Source organism: Mauremys mutica, chromosome 6 (assembly GCF_020497125.1).
Source record: "Mauremys mutica isolate MM-2020 ecotype Southern chromosome 6, ASM2049712v1, whole genome shotgun sequence".
NCBI classification, from domain to species: domain Eukaryota; kingdom Metazoa; phylum Chordata; order Testudines; family Geoemydidae; genus Mauremys; species Mauremys mutica.
Window position 1 is genome coordinate 107,999,229 of NC_059077.1, and position 19,747 is coordinate 108,018,975.

The 19,747-nt window shown below is 42.6% G+C and overlaps 1 long non-coding RNA gene across 1 annotated transcript; it reads left to right on the top strand.

The window, feature by feature from the left end:
* The first annotated feature begins 1,275 nt into the window (after positions 1-1,275).
* Positions 1,276-14,829, top strand: LOC123372729. The gene is made up of 3 exons (XR_006580426.1): positions 1,276-1,574; positions 9,725-9,916; positions 14,695-14,829. It is a non-coding gene; the product is annotated as an uncharacterized LOC123372729 (long non-coding RNA).
* Positions 14,830-19,747: the final 4,918 nt, after the last annotated feature.

Genomic DNA, 19,747 nt, shown 5'->3' on the forward strand with positions numbered 1-19,747 from the left:
CATGAGTGTGGCCTGCAGATCACAGTGCCTGAAAATCCATAAAAGTAACAGGCCCATAATGGAGACAAGGTGGGTGAGGTAATATCTTCTATTGGATAAACTCCTGCAGGTGAGACACAAGCTTTTGAGCTTACACAGAGCTCTTCTTCAATAAGAGCTATTACCTTATCCACTTTGTCTCTCCAAGAGCGTGGGATCAACACGGCTACAAAACACTGCATAGGGCCATTATCGACAGATGGCGCTCAGGGCATCAGCATTAAATTCATCCAATGAGTTTTCTTGCTCCTATTTGCTGATCATCTTTAATAACATCTAATAATTAGCATTTAAATTGTGCTTCACATTTGCAAAGGTTTTTTATAAACATTATGGGCCATGTCCTGACACCCTTACTCAATGAAGTGGAACCTTATTGTGAGGGAAATCCTCATGAAGAAAATGGGACTCCATGTGGGTAAGAGTGACAGAGTCTGGCCCTTAGGACCTGATGTTCAGAAAGGTAGGTTCATAATCATACGCACAAAAATGCACATATAATCTACATCAACAAATGTCTTGGCTCTCACGAGACCTCTTTTAAGTCTCCCACAGCCCTGTCTGAGGGTACATCTATACTACCTGCCGGATCAGCGGGTAATAATTGATCTATCGAGGATCGATTTATCGTGTCTCATCTAGACATGATAAATCGATCCACGAATCGACGCCTGTACTCCACCTCGGCAGGAGGAGAAAGCAGAGTTGATGGGGGAGCCACGGCAGTCGACTCGCTGCCATGAGGATGGCCAGGTAAGTCGAACTAAGATACTTCGACTTCAGCTATGCTATTTGTGTAGCTGAAGTTGTGTATCTTAGATCGATCCCCCCACAGTGTATACTAGCCCTCGGTCTTGCCTGATGTATGTACTTCCTCTCCCTTCAGTGGTCTGTGCCACAGAGAAGGATTTCAGGGTAGCAGTGACCTTTGCAGCAAATTGCCATGTACACCATGTGATGGGGCACTGACCCCACAGGGGCCCTGCGGGGTTAATAGAGCCCTAGGGAAGCGGCGCAGGAGGTAGCCAATCAGAGACGGGCTGAAGGGAGCAGCCAATCAGGGCCAAGCAGGCCCATATATAAAGGGAGCTGCAGGGCAGAGGAGGGCAGTTCTCTGCTGGGAGCCCAGGGAGGAAGGACCAAGAGAACTGCCAGCACTTTGGACAGAGCAGTGCTGCTAGCAGGGACTGGGAGAGCAAGAGACAACTCCTGGCTGGCTGCTGGGGTTTGCAGGTGGAGGCCCTGAGGAAAGGGCAAAGAGGATGCTGGAGCCACGAGGAAGTGGCCAGAGAATTTGCTGCAGTAGCCACTAAGGAAAGTGGCTGAACAGCAGACTGCAGGTCCCCTGGAAGGTGGCGGGAGGGGAAGCACAGTGTGTGGCATGGCCCGAGGGCTGTGTCGCTGAAGAGGACATTGCGGTCCTTGGAGAGACATGGGTCCTAGCGCAGGAGTGATGGTGGTGAGGCACCACCTGAAGAGGGTGCACTAACATGCAGAGCTTATCCACAAGACAGCCAGAAGGAGGTGCCAGAGTGGTGAGTGAGCCCCATTACAACCCCACATAATTGCCCCCATAGACTTGATTACAGTAGGCCTAAAATCTGAATCTCTCTGCTAGATATCACTACTGTAGGACATAGGTCTTCAACCTGGTGGTTGCAAACAGGTGTTAGAGTGTGTGTGTGTGTGTGTCTATGTCTATATGGGAAAGGGGTGGGGTCCGAGCACTCTATTGGTCCACTATTGTTTAAGGAGAAGGAGTCCTGTCTAGAAGGCAGGGACACAGGAAGATGATCCTGGTATGAAAAAGTGGGTTGTGTTATGTAAAAGGTGGAGAACTCCTGCTGTAGGACTTTGCTAGTGCTAACAAAGCAAGGATTTGACAGAAGCTTTGACTTTCCCTCAACCTACTGATTCATCCATGCATAATGTGGGTCACAGAAATATGAAGAAAAGACTGAGCACTGGTGTGTGACTGCAGATCTTGAAAGAATATGCGGGATGAAGAAGTGCAGGGCTTTTTTTTTTTTTTTGAAGCTAACTATAGACTTTCCTGGTTCCTTAAGGGGAAGGAGGGAGGGTAGTGGAGCACTTGTGGGTCTTTATATTGTGGTGATGGTAACTTTATTAGGCATTCATGGTGCAGTGATGAGCGCAATCTGAATGGTTTAGACACTTAGTGTTCCATGTTCTATGGAAGACCTGATTGTTCTGTCACATGGGGGTGTTAGCTATAATGATAGTACTGTTAGATGAAATGTACAGGGACTTTGTACAGTATGTTCAGTGGCATTTTTCTTCTGTATGCTTAATTTACAATTGACTTTTTAGCGGATATCCTATTTGGTGCTTGCAGGGAGCAGCTAGTTTAGTGAGTTTTTGTCCTGGGGAACTAGATGGGCTTGGCAGCTAAACTTTATAAATGTGTGTGAATCATGCTGCCCCAAGTCCTTGACTTTCACATGAGTCACAATTTTTCTGTCATCACATCCAGCAGTTACAATTCCTTCCTGTTGTAGCCTCTGCGGGCTCATTCTCCTTGAAACCTGCAAAGAGCTGTTTGAACAGAGACTGATGCACGCGTGGGTGGTAGTGCGCAGTGAGGGTTCAGAAACATAACCATGCTGTAAACCTATGTAAACCGAAATCGACGAGACATCTACATTGTATAACAAAACTGTCAGCTGTATTGTGTAGGTGTTTAATTGGCTTTTTAATTAAGATAATCAAATGGATCACATTAGACCTAAATTATGCAAGAAGGGCCATTTCGGTGGCCCCTGTCCTAGCAGCTTGACCATGTGCATTTTTCAATGAAGAGGTTCCAAAATAAGGTTTCTTTAGTCTCCTCAATTAGTCCAATCTGCTCTTCCCAGCTTCCAGCAGACCACAGTCTGCTTCCCCACTGCAACATTCCTTCTAGAATTCTGCAAGCTCCTGAGCACCATAGGAACAAAACCCCATGGGCTTTTCTGCAAACTGCATCTCACATTTGGGGTAAGAGCCCTGGTTTCTGTGATGCCCCCATGCAGCAAGCCTGACATTCTGGAACAGATTCAGGTATATTTGGATTTTTTTTGTTTTTTAATGTGAATTAAGTACAAAAATAAAGCATATGTTCTTCATATAGTTTATTTTGAAATAAACTAGATTTAGGTTTTCCTACAGTGTTTGGTGGGCCACAGATATCTGTACTCATAATGCATAGCTGCATTGCCCGGTTTATTTTGGGAGAATTTTCAGACTAACAGGGAAACATTAGTTTAGCTGAAAGATAAATGCAAATCAGGATTAAACATTCCAAGTGTAGTAATTTACATTTGTAAAGAGCCTTTCTTCCTAAACAAACTATGCATATTAAAACACCACTGAAATGTAGTCACTTGTAACACTTGGAGAGGGTAAATTTAAAACCTGCATGGCATGAATGAAGCCAGTGCAGTCTTGGAGGTATGGTGTCATTTGCTCCCTGAAGCTTACACCTCTTGAGTAAACAAGTTGCTATATTCTGAACCACTTCTATATGGTCTTCAAGTGTCAGTCTGTGCAGTTCTCACTGGAGTATTTCACTCTGGGAGTGACAAAGGCCTGGATTTCTGTCTCTCAGAGAAATAGTTGTAATCCTCACTCCATTCATGAATGATAAATGATACTTCTGGCTACTGCAGCAAATTGCAATTCCTGGGGCCTTTAGGGATTCAGAAGAATTCCCCATAATAAGAACTCCATTGGCAAAGGGTGTACAGATGCCATTCCTATTATACACTAAGGGTGGAATCCACCTCTGTACAAAGTCCGAGAAAAGGCCAATGCACTAATTCACTTTACTTTGAGGTCTTAAGTAGTACATAGGCCTCCTGCTGCCTCTCTGCCCATGGGTGAATTTCATCTTTATTGCTTCCCCAATCCATCTAGAATCCTCCCTGTCCTATCTGAATTGAGCTTCAGACAACTCATTCTCATCTAAGTCTGAAACTTGACCAGGTACCTGGATAGTGAAGATGTTGCTTTGTCTGAGTGCAATAAAAAGATGGAAGGCTGCCTGACCTCTGCATATTGATGACACTGAGGCCCAACAGGCTTCACTGTTTCCCTGAGCAGCCCTATATATGTGCTGGGAAGCAGGTGAGACAGAACGGACCCCTGAAAAAGCCTGCCCAAAAGAGCCCCAAGGTGAAATCATGACCCCATTGAAGTTAATGGGAGTCTTTCCATTGACTTTGATGGGACTATGATTTCACTCCTGATGTGCACTATAGCAAAGAGGACCTCTGTTTTTAAGGTCCCCTTTGGTAGTCATGCTCATAGTAAAGTGTGGGGCGTTCACTGTGTTTACTTTGGAAGGATCAGGGACTGAGTCAGCTCTCTTGGGATTCAACACTTGTGGTTCCATGGATGAATATTATTTGATGTTTATATTGCAGTAACATCAAGATGCCAACCAGACTGGGCCCCCTTGTGCTAGACACTCTAGAAATCTAGTGTGACATTGTACTCTATATGGTTTTATGAAAGTATGCTGATGAGTGTGAATATAAGGTAATTGGAATATGCTTCATGCAAAGGATCTCTTGTAAGGTATCATTACAAAGCTTATAATCTGAGTGTGATCATCCTATTTGTATAAATATACCACTCTTGTATCTGAAACTAAAAAGATGAAATATAACTGAGGGCCTATTGTAATTATGCAAAGTGTGGGCCATTAATGGTGGTTTGGAATCTTGATGGCTCCCATCAAACCAGGACAATTGACTGTAGATGGCTCTGTTTTACTTGTAAGTCTTCCTGTATACCTGTGTGCTGGCAAGGGGGTAATGAAGTCTTACAGTGACATGTGATCATGTCACCTGAACTGGAATCCATCTTTAGCCTGGTGTTTTTCCATTAAGAAGGAGGGGGTGGGAACCCAGAGGAACAAAGGATTCCCGCCTTATGCAAAACAAATATAAGTGGGTGGAGCAGAACAAAGGGGGCGGCCATCATGAGAAATCCCCTCGCTACCACCTGAGCTGGAACAAGGACTGTACTGGGGAAAGGATTGTGTCCAGACTAGGAAGGTGTCCAGTCTGTGAAAGAAACTTACTGCAACATCTCTGAGGGTGAGATTTTATCTGTATTCAGTTTTATTACTGTATTAGACTTAGACTTGTGTGTTTAATTTTGCTTGGTAATTCACTTTGTTCTGTCTGCTATTACTTGGAACCACTTAAATCCTACTTTCTGTATTTAATAAAATGGCTTTTTACTTATTAATTAACCCAGGGTATGTATTAATGCCGGGGGGGGGGAACAGCTGTGCATCTCTCTCTATCAGTGTTATAGAGGGAGAACAATTTATGAGTTCACCCTGTATAAGCTTTATACAGGGTAAAATTGATTTATTTGGGGTTTGGACCCCATTGGGAGTTGGGCATCTGAGTGTTAAAGACAGGAACACTTCTTAAGTTGCTTTCAGTTAAGTCTGCAGCGTTGGGGCACGTGGTTCAGATCCTGGATCTGTGCTGGAGCAGACTGATGTGTCTGGCTCAACAAGGCAGGGTGCTGGAGTCCCAAGCTGTCAGGGAAAGCAGGGGCAGAAGTAGTCTCAACACATCAGTTGGCAGCTCCAAGGGGGTTTCTGTGATCCAACCCATCACACCTAGTAAATGGCAGTCCCTGACCCAAAGAGCATACAGTCCAAATGAGTTAGATTAGTAAGTCATCTCCCACTGACAGAAAGTCAACTCATGCACAACTTGTAATTATTAAAGATAATGAGTTACATCCTCACAAGAAGACACTATGGCCCTTGGTGTTCAGACAGTAGTTTCCTACATTAAAATTTTGCGCTTCGGACAGTAATAAAAAAGGATATGTGCAGCAAACAGGATACAATCTGACAGTTCACAAGATAGGCAAGGCTCTCTCACCGGAAGGGTTACAGAGAGGTGAATTTCTCATTATTGCTAAAACTTTGTCCAAAAAATATTTACATACACTCAGTTTCTGAGTTTGACAGGAAGTTTTAAGGCAAAAACAGCATGCCCTTCCGTCCCTGGTATATTTAAAAGCTCTTTCAGGGTGAGTCATCGGAGTTCTGTGGTTTGTGTATCCTGAAAGGAGAAAAGACTCTGTGTGATTAGCAGGCATTACAAGCAGCTAGCTATTCTTTTCTTTTTTTCAAAAAAAAAAGAAAAGAAAAGAAAATTTCTGATAAGGAATTATTATTATTATTATTATTAGGTAGGAAGTGTTTGCTGGTAGAGTTATACTTTTTCTATGTTGCTGTTACTGCCTGGTTAGATGCATTGTGAACATACACAGACCTATATTGCTTTTCCTGATCTGTTCCATTATTGCAACAAGAGCAAACCCCCTTCTGGGTGAGCTGAATCAAAGACAACATGATGCAAAGCATCTGCAACGATTCTACACTGACCAACCTACCGCACTGTCATACAGTGATACTGTTTGAGCTACTAATGTGGCTCAGACTGCCTTCTACTACTTGAAATTCAATGACAGAAAGGGATGTCATTCTTCACCAAATGCCCTTGACTGCAACAATGACTTGTCAACAGCTGTGCCTTAAAAATTCTTCAAAGAGCATTGAATTCACAGTGGCACTTTCTCATAATGGTTCTGGCACGGTGTAATCTGCACCAGTATCTGACATAGTCTCTTTGACTCAGGCCTAGGTCCTGTCACTGAGTTTTAGCTTAGTGGGCCAATGCAATGTGAATGGCATAATTAAAACTGAGTTTTATTCACTCACTTGCATTGATGTCCAGTGTCTGATTAGCCCCAGATGGAAATCCTCATATTATTCAGAGAAGAATTAGTTTGTAAAAACCATTAGCAGAAATGTCTCACTAAGGAAGTAGCTCTCTCATCTAGCAAGAATTACCTGGGTTTTTATGACTGACATGGCCTATCTCAGAACAGACTGAAGAGAGAAGCCCTATTAGGAAGACCTTTTTTATGTTAAGATAGAGGCAGAAGACAACTCCACGAGACTAACAGCTGATTAGTTGAAGCAGGAACAAGATTATAAAAATGAATATTACCCTGGAAAGTCGTGGTGCCTGAGCCTGGCTTACAGAGGTTAAATAGTGGGGTTCAATGCATAAAAGCTTTTCTTCCCAAAAGAACCTCAAACTGCTTTATAATCTGGCTTGCTTGCTGCACAGTAGGACCCCAACTTTAGGAGGCTCTTAAAGACCAAAAACCTTTGCAAAATCAGATGTTTGGGTTGTACTGTGTGTAGGCTGTGTTTTAAATTCTGCACTCTTAAAAGTAAAACATGTTAGATGGTTTTTTCTGTTTTTCTTCTTGTCTTTAAAAGGACTATTGCAGGTAAATATGTCTGTAAAATATACTGGTGGGTATATTTAGGTGTAAGGCTTTAAGTATGGTGTGTGTGTGTGTGTGTGTGTGTGTGTACAACCAGTAAGAACACAGGTTCACAGAAAACTGGAAGAGTATTGTTCTAGATTACACTATAAACACCTAAGGCAACATTGTTATATATAAAGTCGTGTGTACACAGGTATTTGGTGTAATATTAATATTCATAGATACATTTACAACTAGTTGTGGGTGGTTTTTTTTGCACACTTTTAGGAATATGAGCATTGTTTAAAATTATTTACACGGGTGTTATTTATTCATCATGAATAAGTGATAGTTTTGTCAATATGCTACAGTGTACTTTTAGCTTGAAGTAATTGATATCTTTGATTGGACCTTACAAGTAGTTCTCAGGTGAGGGCCCAACCATGATTTGTATCTTGACAATGGACTTTTAATAATTAATGATGATATTTAGCACATATTTAGAACAGCTTTTATTCTCTAAGGGTGGTTGAGCTCTGAGCTAATTTCATTTTTATGGAAGATGATCAACTCTTTTGCCCATGCCTCCAGAACATTTAGGAAGTCATTATTAAATGTGACCTACACTGTGCCAAGGTCTGAGAGACATCCAATCCTTTGGTTAAAAGAATTAAAGATGAAGGGGAAAGCCAATCAATAAGATATAGAAAAGCTGAGTTCTGGCTTGAAATCTTGGCTCCACTGATGTCAATGGCAAAGCTTCCTTTGACTTTAATGGGGTTAGGATTTCACCTGTGTTCCTAACCCAGGAGCAAAATGAAGAGAAGCTTTAAAGATGACCAGTCTAGAAAGCAGGCAAATATTCATACTCAGTACTATCCTGAAGGGTCTAATCAAACTCTGGTTAACCTAGTTTCTTTTATAGCTGGATTTCAATTACCCAGGTTTGTATACTATTGAAAAGGATGTTGATCCATCTCAAAACTAGATAGAGGTAGTTCATAGCCTCCTGAAGCATACTCAGAAAACTATCCATGGATATGGATGTGGTAATATAACTAAAACATGCCACTTAAGTACCCAGGCAGAATCTGATGTGGATGCAATTTGTAGCAACTTTTATTAATGCTTAATTGGCTGTTTATTTTTAAAAAATGTAGGACCTATCTACATGAGCTGCCCCAGGATCTCAGGGGGTTCTACTCACATGTAATGATTTCTCAACATGTAGCACATTTGGCCTATAGTTAATTGCCATCAGTTATGAATGAGACATTTTAAGTTTATAAATAAATAATTGATGACAGCAGCAGAAAAACTACTTGATGTGGATGTAAAATATTAAATAGAAAATGTTTACTGGTCGATGTTATGATCTTTTTATTGTTTTCTATCACATGGGCCAACGTTTCTCTTTTCTTTTGCACATAGTACTCTGTTATACCCTCTTTGCAGCCTGGAGTGAAACCAGCGGAAGAAAATGAATGCTCCTTTATTTCAGTGTATGAAATTAAATGTCTCCGGAGAAACAGAAAATATGAGTGGGGTCAACTTGTTGGTTCAAGTGCTGTGACTCTGAGCCTTTCATGTTTGATTCAGAGTGAAGGAAGTGGGCTGGAGTCCAAATCATGCCACTCCATCCCCACTGTCAATAACTGGCACCTTTTTTGTCATTCTCAATAAATAAGGATTGGCTAGAACTGTCCTCTCATCTATGCAGGTGAGATCCAGAAGAGAATTGAACCACACTACTGGGCTTCTGTAGAGAGGAGAGGAGGTTTTGATTCCCATGCCTATCACTCTAATACTTTTATGATGGCTTAATTTAGAAATCAATAGGATTTTTTGGAGCCTTTCTTGAGCAGTAAAAATTGCACAGAAACATAACAAATAAAAGTTAAGTGACTGGTTGAAGGTCAGAGACCAAATTGGTAGCAGAACTGGGAACAGAACCCCAGAGTCCTAGCCCTCTGCTCTGCTCACTACATAGAATACTTCCCAGGGAAGAGTGCATGAAGCAGAGATGGCTGACAGAACCATTGCAGAGACCCAGTTAAATACAGACTTCCTGTTTTCATACAGATTTCAGCTGGCACCGTGCTGTTAGCAAAATTAGCATTTTCCCAAGATATTCTCTCTACCTCGCCTGTTCATTCAAGCACTCCCGTTGAGAAATGACTCTTCACAATAAAGATGAATAGTGCAATATTAATGAGACGAACATCCTGGCTTTAGTCAGTTATTTAGAAGCTCTTTAAAGCCAGATACTTATACTCTTATCTGAGCTTAGTAAAATAAGCATTACTGTTTGCAAGCTAGCTGTTAATAGAGGGGTTACATTTGTTTTCTTTTGTTTGAATTAATTTAGTGATACACATCACATCCTCATGCCTCATCTACAGTACAACACATCCCTACTACTGCAGTCCTGGAGACTTCATGCAGATCTGCCTGCAATGGGTTTAAAATGTACACAGCTAGAGATAAATTTGAGATGATCAGTGCCATTAGATTTGTGATTTCAGCCAGGGCATGAACTCTTGTCTTCCAAAATGAAAAAGTGAGTACATTAATCCACCATACCACCTATTCCTCCTTACTTATGTTTTTTTTTAAATTTGGGTTTTCTCTATTGATTGCCATTGTTCATATGATGCTACATTTGTTTATTTTTACTTATATTATCAGTATATAAGACTATAGATGTGTAGACATCAAGAATAACACTTAACATGTATATAGCATCTTCCATCTGAAAACTGCAAAAGGCAGCCCAAGCCTTCCTCAGTGCCCCATGGCACCCCTGTGGAGTGGGAATGAATGTATTTTAGCCTCATTTTGCATATGGGGAAAAGAGGCACAGAGAAGGGAAGTGACTTGCCCAAGGTTGGATAGCAAGTTAGTATGAGAGTTCAAATTAGAACCAAGGTGTCCTAACTTAGTCTTGTGTTCTAGCCCCTCCAGCTGGATGCCTCCCTACTACTCCACACTTCCTTTATAAAATTACAAACTAGATGACAAAGGTTGGATTCCGATCCATGTGTACAGATTAGCAGGCCATCCTTGTAAAGACCTCATTTTGCTTTCAGCATTTTATTTTGAGTAGATGAAATGGAGTGGTCAATGGATTTGAATATGATGCCTAATGCACAATACGTTTGTGCACACTATAGGTGCATTTGAGTGTGTGTGATTCTGACCTTTTGAAAAATCAGGCTCTCAAGGCCAGACTCTTCCTCTCTTACACATCCTGAGACCCATTTCCTTCATTAGGGCTGCTCCCAGAATAAGGTCCCACCCTTCTGAATAAGTGTGGCAGAAGGCACCCCTTAATGTTCATAAAAACCTTTGCAAATGTAAAGCACTATTTAAATGCTAATTCTAATGTGTTATTAAAGGTGATCAGCAAATAGGAATAAGAAAACTTCTTTAACTTCAAAAGAAGAAATTTTCCCCAAGTAAAGTAGGAGGAATTTTCACAATATAACTTTAAATTAAATTTTTGGGGGTATAAAGGCATATTTCACCATTTTGCACACTCTTTGATGACCCATCATACCCTACTGATGGCATTATATCTTCTGTGGAACACACTTGGAACAAGACAGGTAGCAGAACCCCGTTTTAGGATATTTTGTAGGTTTAGTATGTATAACACACTGGCTATATGCTCACACTGAAAAAGATATCAAAGAAGAAACAATCCCTACAGCCAAGCCTGAGCTCCTTTACCTGTAGTAATTATGATAGACAGAAATGGATGCACTCTTAAGCAGAGAGCTAGCCACACAAATGGCAATGAATGAGCCTGACAAACCAAACTTTGTCAAGCTAGGGACTCAGCACATTTGAATATTGCTTGAAGATTTCTTCTATATAATCAATTTGGGGGCTGGGGGGAAGGCAAGTGGGGCAATTTGCCCCAGGACCTGGGCCCCACAGGGGGCCCCACAAGAATATATTATTCTATAGTATTGCAACTTTTTTTTTATGGAAGGGGGCCCTGAAATTGCTTTGCCCCAGCCCCCTGAATCCTCTGGGCGGCCCTGTCTAATCCTTTGCTAAAGAGCCTTCTTCAGTGCAGGGCTGGCTCCAGGTCCCAGCATGCCAAGCGCGTGCTTGGGGCGGCATGCTGCGAGGGGCGCTCTGCCGGTCGCCAGGAGGGCAGCAGGTGGCTCCGGTGGACCTCCCGCAGGCGTGCCTGCGGATGCTCCACCGGAGCCGCGGGACCAGCGGACCCTCCGCAGGCACGTCTGCGGGAGGTCCACCGGAGCTGCGGGACCGGCGACCGCCAGAGCGCCCCCCGCGGCATGCCGCTGTGCTTGGGGCAGCGATATTGCTAGAGCCGCCCCTGCTTCAGTGGCCCACAAACACCCACCCATATCAGTGAAATGTCATCTTCACCACAGCATTTTAAAAAGGGGGATTGTAGGTAAAATGAACCCCATATATTTACAGACAAGATAGATATTAGCCTGAATTCAGTTCTCAGCTCTGCTATAGACATTTTGTGACTTCAGGCATATCACTTAATCTCACAAAAGACAAATTGTACCTTAGTTCCCCATCTGTAAATTAGGGATAATAATAGACATGACAAAGGAAGTATTTAGATTGTAAGGTCTCCAGGGCAGTGACTCTCACTTGCTATGCTGCTGATCAGAGTCTAGGATAAGGGTGCCCCAGTCCCAAGGCACAATTGTAATAGGAATAATATTTATTCTTAACTTCTTCCTCTAGAGCTCTTTTCTTCTCTGTCTGTTGTAGACTCCAGAGGAAGAACTGTCTTTATTTGTATCTTGCACAGCATCAAGAATATTGCTGGTAGCTAATAAATAATTATTTCAGCAGGCCTGTAATACTCAAAGAGGTTATTTGAGAACACACTGCATTCAAAAAAGAGCAGCAACATAATGTTTGTGCTGCTGATGACTTACAAGACACCCAGCAAGGTGTTCCTTTGAATATGAGATCAGAAACAGATCTCACAAGTGAAGGAAAGCAAACAAATCGAGAAAACTGCCCACACAATGCTGAAGCGTTGGCGTGGGAATCAGTTTGCTTTATGATTGCGATTGCATTCCTCCATAAAACACCTGAAAGGATCAAAGTTAGACAGTAGAAAGATGAATCAGAGTCTGCTGCGGTTAGTTTACTAATTCCCCTTGCACTGCACAACAATTCCTTAAGACTTCAAAGTAGAAGAAGTTAAGGTGTCTGGCCCTGATAAGCCCAACTTCTTTTGGCACATAGGGACTTAGATGATGCAAAATCACAGCTCATCTTGCTTGTCATAGCCGTGTAATGAGGGAGTGGAAGGGATAGGTGAGATGGCAAAAGGGGAAATCATCTAGAAGCTCTAAACTGAATTATTATAGATATCTCTGGAAAATGAAATTGTAAACCAAGTCATTGCAAATAAAAACTGACTTGAACCTTTTTTAAAGGTTTGGAAAAATATGTGGGAGTAGGCTCAGGCACATAAAGATAATTAAAATAGAATATAAGTAGAAGTAAACATTTTTAGATGAATACTAAGGAAATTATTACTAGGATGCTATAATGCTTAAGTGACCTATTGAAATGTGTGTAACATGTCAATAATAATTCTGGTATTCTCTTATATAGCATAAATAACCTCAAGCACAATTAATTTGTAAACCACATGTTGCAATTTTAGTCACTTCTCTGATGTGTAGTCTAACCTCAGTTTTTGCAACACTATGTCAGTTAGTGGTTTGATTTTTGTTTTAACTGAAATAGTCCTACTAGTACAACCCCTAATATAGACACAGTTATACACTGGCAGTTTTATACTGGTAACTGAATCCTCTTCCAATATGGAAATACTCTATACCACTAAAAGCACTCTTCTGCCAGCAATAACTGTATTCACAGTAAGGGGTGGTACTGCTCTAATTCCAGTGGTACTTATGTGCACAGACAAGGCCGGTGTAGAACAGCACTTTATGTCTCCACATCCAGCTGGGTTTCCTCTAATATATATGTCCTTCATTTCACAGGTGTGGTGTTGTCCTTATATCTCTCATGCATAGCTATCAACCTTAACGACTTTCCCAACAGCATCTTTGAGGCCAGGTTTTGTGAACATAGTGATTGGATGGTTCCTTCCTGGTAGGATCTCCCAATAAAGTAAATGCTGTAGCTTACTTCCCCTGATACTAGCACTACAAAGTTATTTAGTAGAGCTGGTCAAAAAATTTCCTTTTAAAAACTGAAACAACTTGAGAAACAATTCAACTAGATAATTTTTGCTGCTCAAAAATTCCAATACCAAAATATTTTTGCCAAAAAATTAAAACTTTTGATTTGGGAATATTGGTACAGTGCCTCATAGGAGTTGTAGTTCTGGTGCTTCATGCTCCCATTATTCTCTCTAGGCCAAGCTTCCTGGTCAGACTACATCTCCCATTATGCATCATAGTCTCTCCTCTGTGTTGAATAATCAGAGATCCCGCCCATGGTGCAAAATGAAGGAAGAAATGGGGGTGGAGAGCCTAGCCCATAGAGGAAAATGGAGACATGAGAGGCAAACTATAACTCATGAGGCATACATGTAACATATATAAATAAAAAAAATCAGGAATTTTCTTTGACAAAAACATAATTCTGAGGAAAGCAGACGTGTGGTAGCTTTTATATGAGGACACCTATTTTAGGGGGCACCAAATAAATGGTGTATTGCAATATTCACTTCATATTACAGTCAAGTTGTCTCCTGTCACATGCCTGTGAACTGCAGTGTGGTATTCATGGGATTGGACAAAACAAAGACTGCTTTCCCGTCAGTTTTACTATTGATGACGCAGCCATAAAACACATCCTCTTCTATCTGTTGCCATTTCCCCCTCTCATTTAATCTGGTTTTTATGGCAGCCTGTGTGTGACTTATAGGCGTTTGTATTGCTCTTCTCAGTTGTCTGACCGCTGGCCTGACATCAGCTACGTTTTCTCTGCCCTCCTTACTAATATTTTCTCTTTTTGTGTAAAGAGAAGTAGGATTTTTATTTCAAAAGCAGCTTTGTGCCTGTGGCTACACATGAAGTCCCCACAGAATTCAATGGGAAGCTGCTAGTGGATGGATATACACATGAGAACTTGACCTCAACACACCAGTCACCAATAAAATTTTTGTTTGCCACTTGGAGATAAGCTACCACAGTAACAGAAAATACTGTGAAATACCCTGAGTCTATCACTTACTTATAAATGCAAATGTAAAGATTGTAGTGGGGAGCATCACATATTGATCCTTAACTCCTCTCTGCTTCCTTGCTTCGCTTGCTGTTGCTGGTCTATGGTCATATGGGCATGCAGGAGCCATGTTTCCTATCCTCCCCCTGCATCAGCTGCTACCATAGCTATATACATGACAATGGTGGAAGTCAATATCCGTTCAGGCTGCTTCACGTGATGGTTTGTGGGAAAGAATCCAGAGGTGCAGAATCCAAGGTAGGCTCACCTTCTTTGTCCCATTAGAAAAAACTAGTCCAGACAGATTGAACATTTGCCCCAAGCATGTCATCAGCAGAACCCACAAAACCAGCTGAACAAAATCATGGTAACTCTTAGTCCTGCTTCCTTGTTCCCCCACTTGCCTTGGGGTACGTTAGAAGACAAAGACACCATCCGACAGACAAATAAGTAAAGTGTCCATTGCTATTAAGTCCCTGTAAAGTTTGTTTTGCCCAAACAAGCCTACTGAGTCACTCCTAACGATACACAGCATTCCCAAGTTGAGTGTCACTGGTCGTATTTCAAAACACTTCTCTGCTGCTCAGGGAAAATCCCTAGATTTCCTTCTCTTATTCATGGGGATTTCCCACTCTGTTTGAAGAAAAACAAAGTGTCTTTAATGCTAACAGATGTCTCTAGATCCAGCTTCTCCGCTGTATTTAAAAACTAAAATAACTGGCCATAAATAATTTGCAACAGAAAAGGAGGTGGAAAACCAGCTCAAAGTAATAAACCAATTTTCTGTACAGCATCTTTAATACAAAAACATCCACAGCACCTTATGGTATCAATGTGTACTGTGCAATGGAGAATATATAATATAAATGGAAAAAAATGCTTTCAGCTTTTTAAGTCATACATTCAGTTGTAATCCTACTAAGGAGTTGGGGGAGGGGGTGAGAAGAATTATAAGCGACCTAGGCAAGGAAGAAGAGACATTTTAAAGTGAGATTTAAATAGAGATAATTAGAGAGCAGGGCCAGCTCCAGACCCCAGCGCGCCAAGCGCGCGCTTGGGGCGGCGTCCCAGCGGGAGGGCGGCAGGCAGCTCCTGTGGACCTCCCGCAGATGTGCCTGCGGTGGGGCCGCTGGTCCCGCGGCTCCGGTGGAGCATCCGCAAGCATCCCTGCGGGAGGTCCACCGGAGCCGCGGGACCGGCGACTGCTTGAGTGCCCCCCGCAGCATGTCGCCCTGCTTGGGGCGGCGGAAATCCTAGAGCCGCCCCTGTTAGAGAGAGGCTTGAACCACAGAGTTTGGATTTGGATTGAGTAATCAGACTTTAGGGGTGAAATACACAACAGCTGAGGGAGTGAAATGACTCCCCTAACCCAGACTCAGGGCATGGGGCTGCAGTGGAGACCTCAGTCTACTGTTCTAGCATATGAGCTGAAACAGAAACACAATTTATCCATTCTGTTTGCCATGGATGTTAGGAACTCCAGAGCCATATTACTTTAGATCCCCCCTGGTTCTTCCAGGGAGGACCACCTCCACCTCAAACACCACCCTTTGTGAGGAGCTATGCATGCCCCGCTCAATGCCATTTAGACATAAGTGCATTTACACTTGCATTTCCTTATAAATGTGGCAGAAGACAGGCCCACAGCTAAAGACGGATACTTATACATAGTAGGAGATTATTGCAAAACACAGTGGCAAAGAGACAATGGTAGTAATGCTGATGCCCAGACAAAACCAAGAGACAGCACATGTAACATGCATGGGACACATTCAGGGTGGTAGGAATTAATAAAAATGCCTGTGCACATACGGTAACTCCTTACTTAAGGTTGTAGTTATGTTCCTGAAAAATGCAACTTTAAGCAAAATGATGTTAAGTGAATCCAATTTACCCCTAAGAATTAATGTAAATGAGGGGGTTAGGTTCTAGGGAAATTTTTTTCACTAGACAAAAGACATATATATATATATATATACACATACATATACACACACACACACACATATACAGAGTATAAGTTTTAAACAAACAATTTAATACTGGTATATAGTGATGATTGTGAAGCTTGGCTGAGGTGAAGGAGTCAGAGGGTGGGATATTTCCCTTACTGCTAAATGATGAACTAGCAATTGGCTGAGCCCTAAAAGGTTAACTTTCTCACTCTGCAGGCAGCAGGAATGGAGGGAGCTATGCACGTTTCCCTTAAGTACACTGCCTTGTTAATTAGATCAGCTTGCTGAGACCACAGCTGCTGCAAGTTCCCTCCATCCTGAGCCCTGCTTTATGGAAGATGGGGTAAACAGGGTGCAGGAGCAAGGGAAAGGGGGACACCCTAATATTAGCCTCCTTCCTCTTTCCTCCCACCCCCTGCACAGCAAGCAGGAGTCTCGGGGAGCAGCTCCAAGGCAGAGGGCAGGAGCAGCACATGGCAGTGAAGGGAGGGACACAGCTGAACTGCAGGCAGCTGCTGCACAGGGATCTTAGGGGAGTGGGGAGCTGATACGGGGCTGCTGGTCTACCCTGGTTCCAAGCCCCCCACCAGCTAGCTGCAACAGGCTGCTCTTCCTGCAAGCAGCAGACAAAGCAGGCAGCAGCCAAACAACATTAGAAGGGAGCATTACACAACTTTAAATGAGCATGTTTCCTAATTGATCAACAATGAAACAACGTTAACTGGGACAACTTTTAAGTGAGGAGTTACTGTACATCTGCTCCAGGATGGTTGGATAACTCCTGCTGGACATACAGACTGCATATTTATTTATACCGTGGCAAAGTTGCCACCCTACCCTGTCGTCTCCAGGCTGGGTACAGTGCTGCAGCAACATGGGCCTCCGTTTCCCTCATTGTCTTTTGGCTTACTCCATCTATAGGAGTGTCTTGGCCCTTCAGCCAGACAGCTTTGCAGAATCCAGCCCATTCCTGGGCCACAGAGTCTGTTATCAACCTCCCAACAAACACCCCCTTGCCCCAAACCTTCAGCCCAGCAGAGCTCAGTTAGCACAGGTATGCCACTGCTGCTGCTCCCCCTGGATAAATCAATTCCCCGGTCCAGGGGTTGGCACACTTCTACCCTGAATCAGGGATTCCAGGGGACTCTAGCTTATCAGGGACCCCATCTTAGTCCTCCAGCTTACTCATGGAGATACCTGCTTTCCCCCCACACCCCTTCCCTTCCCAGAAAGCCAGTACTTTCCACATTCCTCTTCTCAACTGGGCTCACTCAGCTCTTTATGGAGACAATACCTTGCTCTGAAACACCTGGGCTTTATTTCTCATTAGACCTGGCTTTTCCCCCCAGGTGAACACAGGCTGGTTAATTGTCCTCTGAGCCCCATATTAATCTTTAGTATCTTGGGTGGGGTAAACACCCTATCACAAGACCATGATGAAAGGAGAAATTGGTTTGCCTGAAAGTTTGCCTTGAATGGCATGTGTAAAATTAAGTTAAACATACATGCAAATGCTTTGCTGCCTCATGGCATTAGTTACCTACTACTGCTCAGCTGATTAGACCATTCTGCCTTTTCATGGGTGTTATAGTATTTTGGTATCCTGTATAAACCAAAAAGCACCCATGGGTGTGCATATCATCTCTCTCACAAACATGCTCTTAATGATTATCTGAACATATTTAAACCTTCAAAAAGTTGAGAGTTTGAGTTACGGTACAACAGCTCACAGGTATTCTTATTTTATCTGAAACAATTTATCCATCCCTAACATACACCCACGCATCCATCACAATTTGTTGAAGAGCAAGCAATTTTAAAACGAACTAAAACTGGCTACTTTTTCTTTGTTTGCTGAAAACTGTGATCATAAAGTCTGGAAGTCACTCCTCTAATTAACTTATTTTCCAGTTGGGTTGAAGCAGATTTAACTTAAGACTGAAATAGAAAATGCCACCTTTTTATTTAGGAATAAAACTAGTAAACATGAAGTGATCAGTGGTCACTCTTAGGATTTTGGGCCAAATTAATCTCTGAAATAGCTGTATTGGCTTACTGAGTTATTCCTAGGATGAGTTTTTCATTAGATGTCTGAGTGCTTTCAAGTCATAAAAGATTAAGAATTTGCTCCAAGCTATCATTGCAGTCTGCATGAACTAATTTGTTATAAAAATAGAATGTGTTTTTTAATTATTCAGTTATCATTTTATTTCAGTGCAAATAAGTCTTGTCCACCAATTTGTCAGTTTCCTGCATGTTCACCTCAGTGCCTTGTATGTGGTCTCTTGTGTATAATACAACCATCATGGGCTCATTTACATGGGCTCAAACTGTACACGTTTAAACCCCTGTTAATGACTTACTTCTGACATACAGCCTTCAGTGAACTGAGTTGACGTGGAAATATTGTTGCCTATTGTTGTTCCCCTAACCCTAACCTTTATTTCTTTGTCTATCTGTCCTTAGCCTGTGAGCTCCTTGGAATAGAGACCATCCTTCTTGAATGCTCAGAAAGCACTGAGTGCAGAGGTGTGATATAAATTATCATCACCATGGCAGATCCCAAAGAGGCATCACCTCCTTGTGGACTGAGTGCCATCCAGCTCAATCTGCAGGATCCCAGAATGGCCCTTTCACAAGACTTCATTGGTCATTTTCACCTCAGTGGCCATTTGGGCCACAAGGACACAGGTGGTCAATTTCAGAATAAACCCCCTCATGATGTGAAGGTACAGACCCTGGAGGGTGCTATTATAAATAATACTCATCATCACTTTTTTTCCCCCCAGATGCTGAAAATTTGGTATGTTGTCTTTTTAGATTTCATCTTTCTTGTAAAGTAACATCATGGCTATTGGTGAGATTCTGTGCCGCGGCTCTGAGGCCCAGCACAGAGCTCTCAGCTCGGGAAGAGGGGCGGGGGGAGTGGTTCCTCCTTTGTGCCCAGGCTGCTCTGGGTCCTCCAGCTTAATTTAGAAAGCTCTGGGGGGGGCTGTCTAAATTACATCAGCCTCCTGGGCTACAGTACTGCCCAGAATATCTGTAGCATTGTACACTGCAACCTTGCCCTGACACACCCTTCGCTATCCTGCCAGGCCTCCTACACTAGAGTTGTTGTTGGTGGTGTGTGTGTGGGGTAATTAGAGGGCAGCCTTACAGCTGTCAACCACAGTGCCTGCAGCAGGGAAATCCTCCCCTGACTGGATATGAGGCTTTTAGGG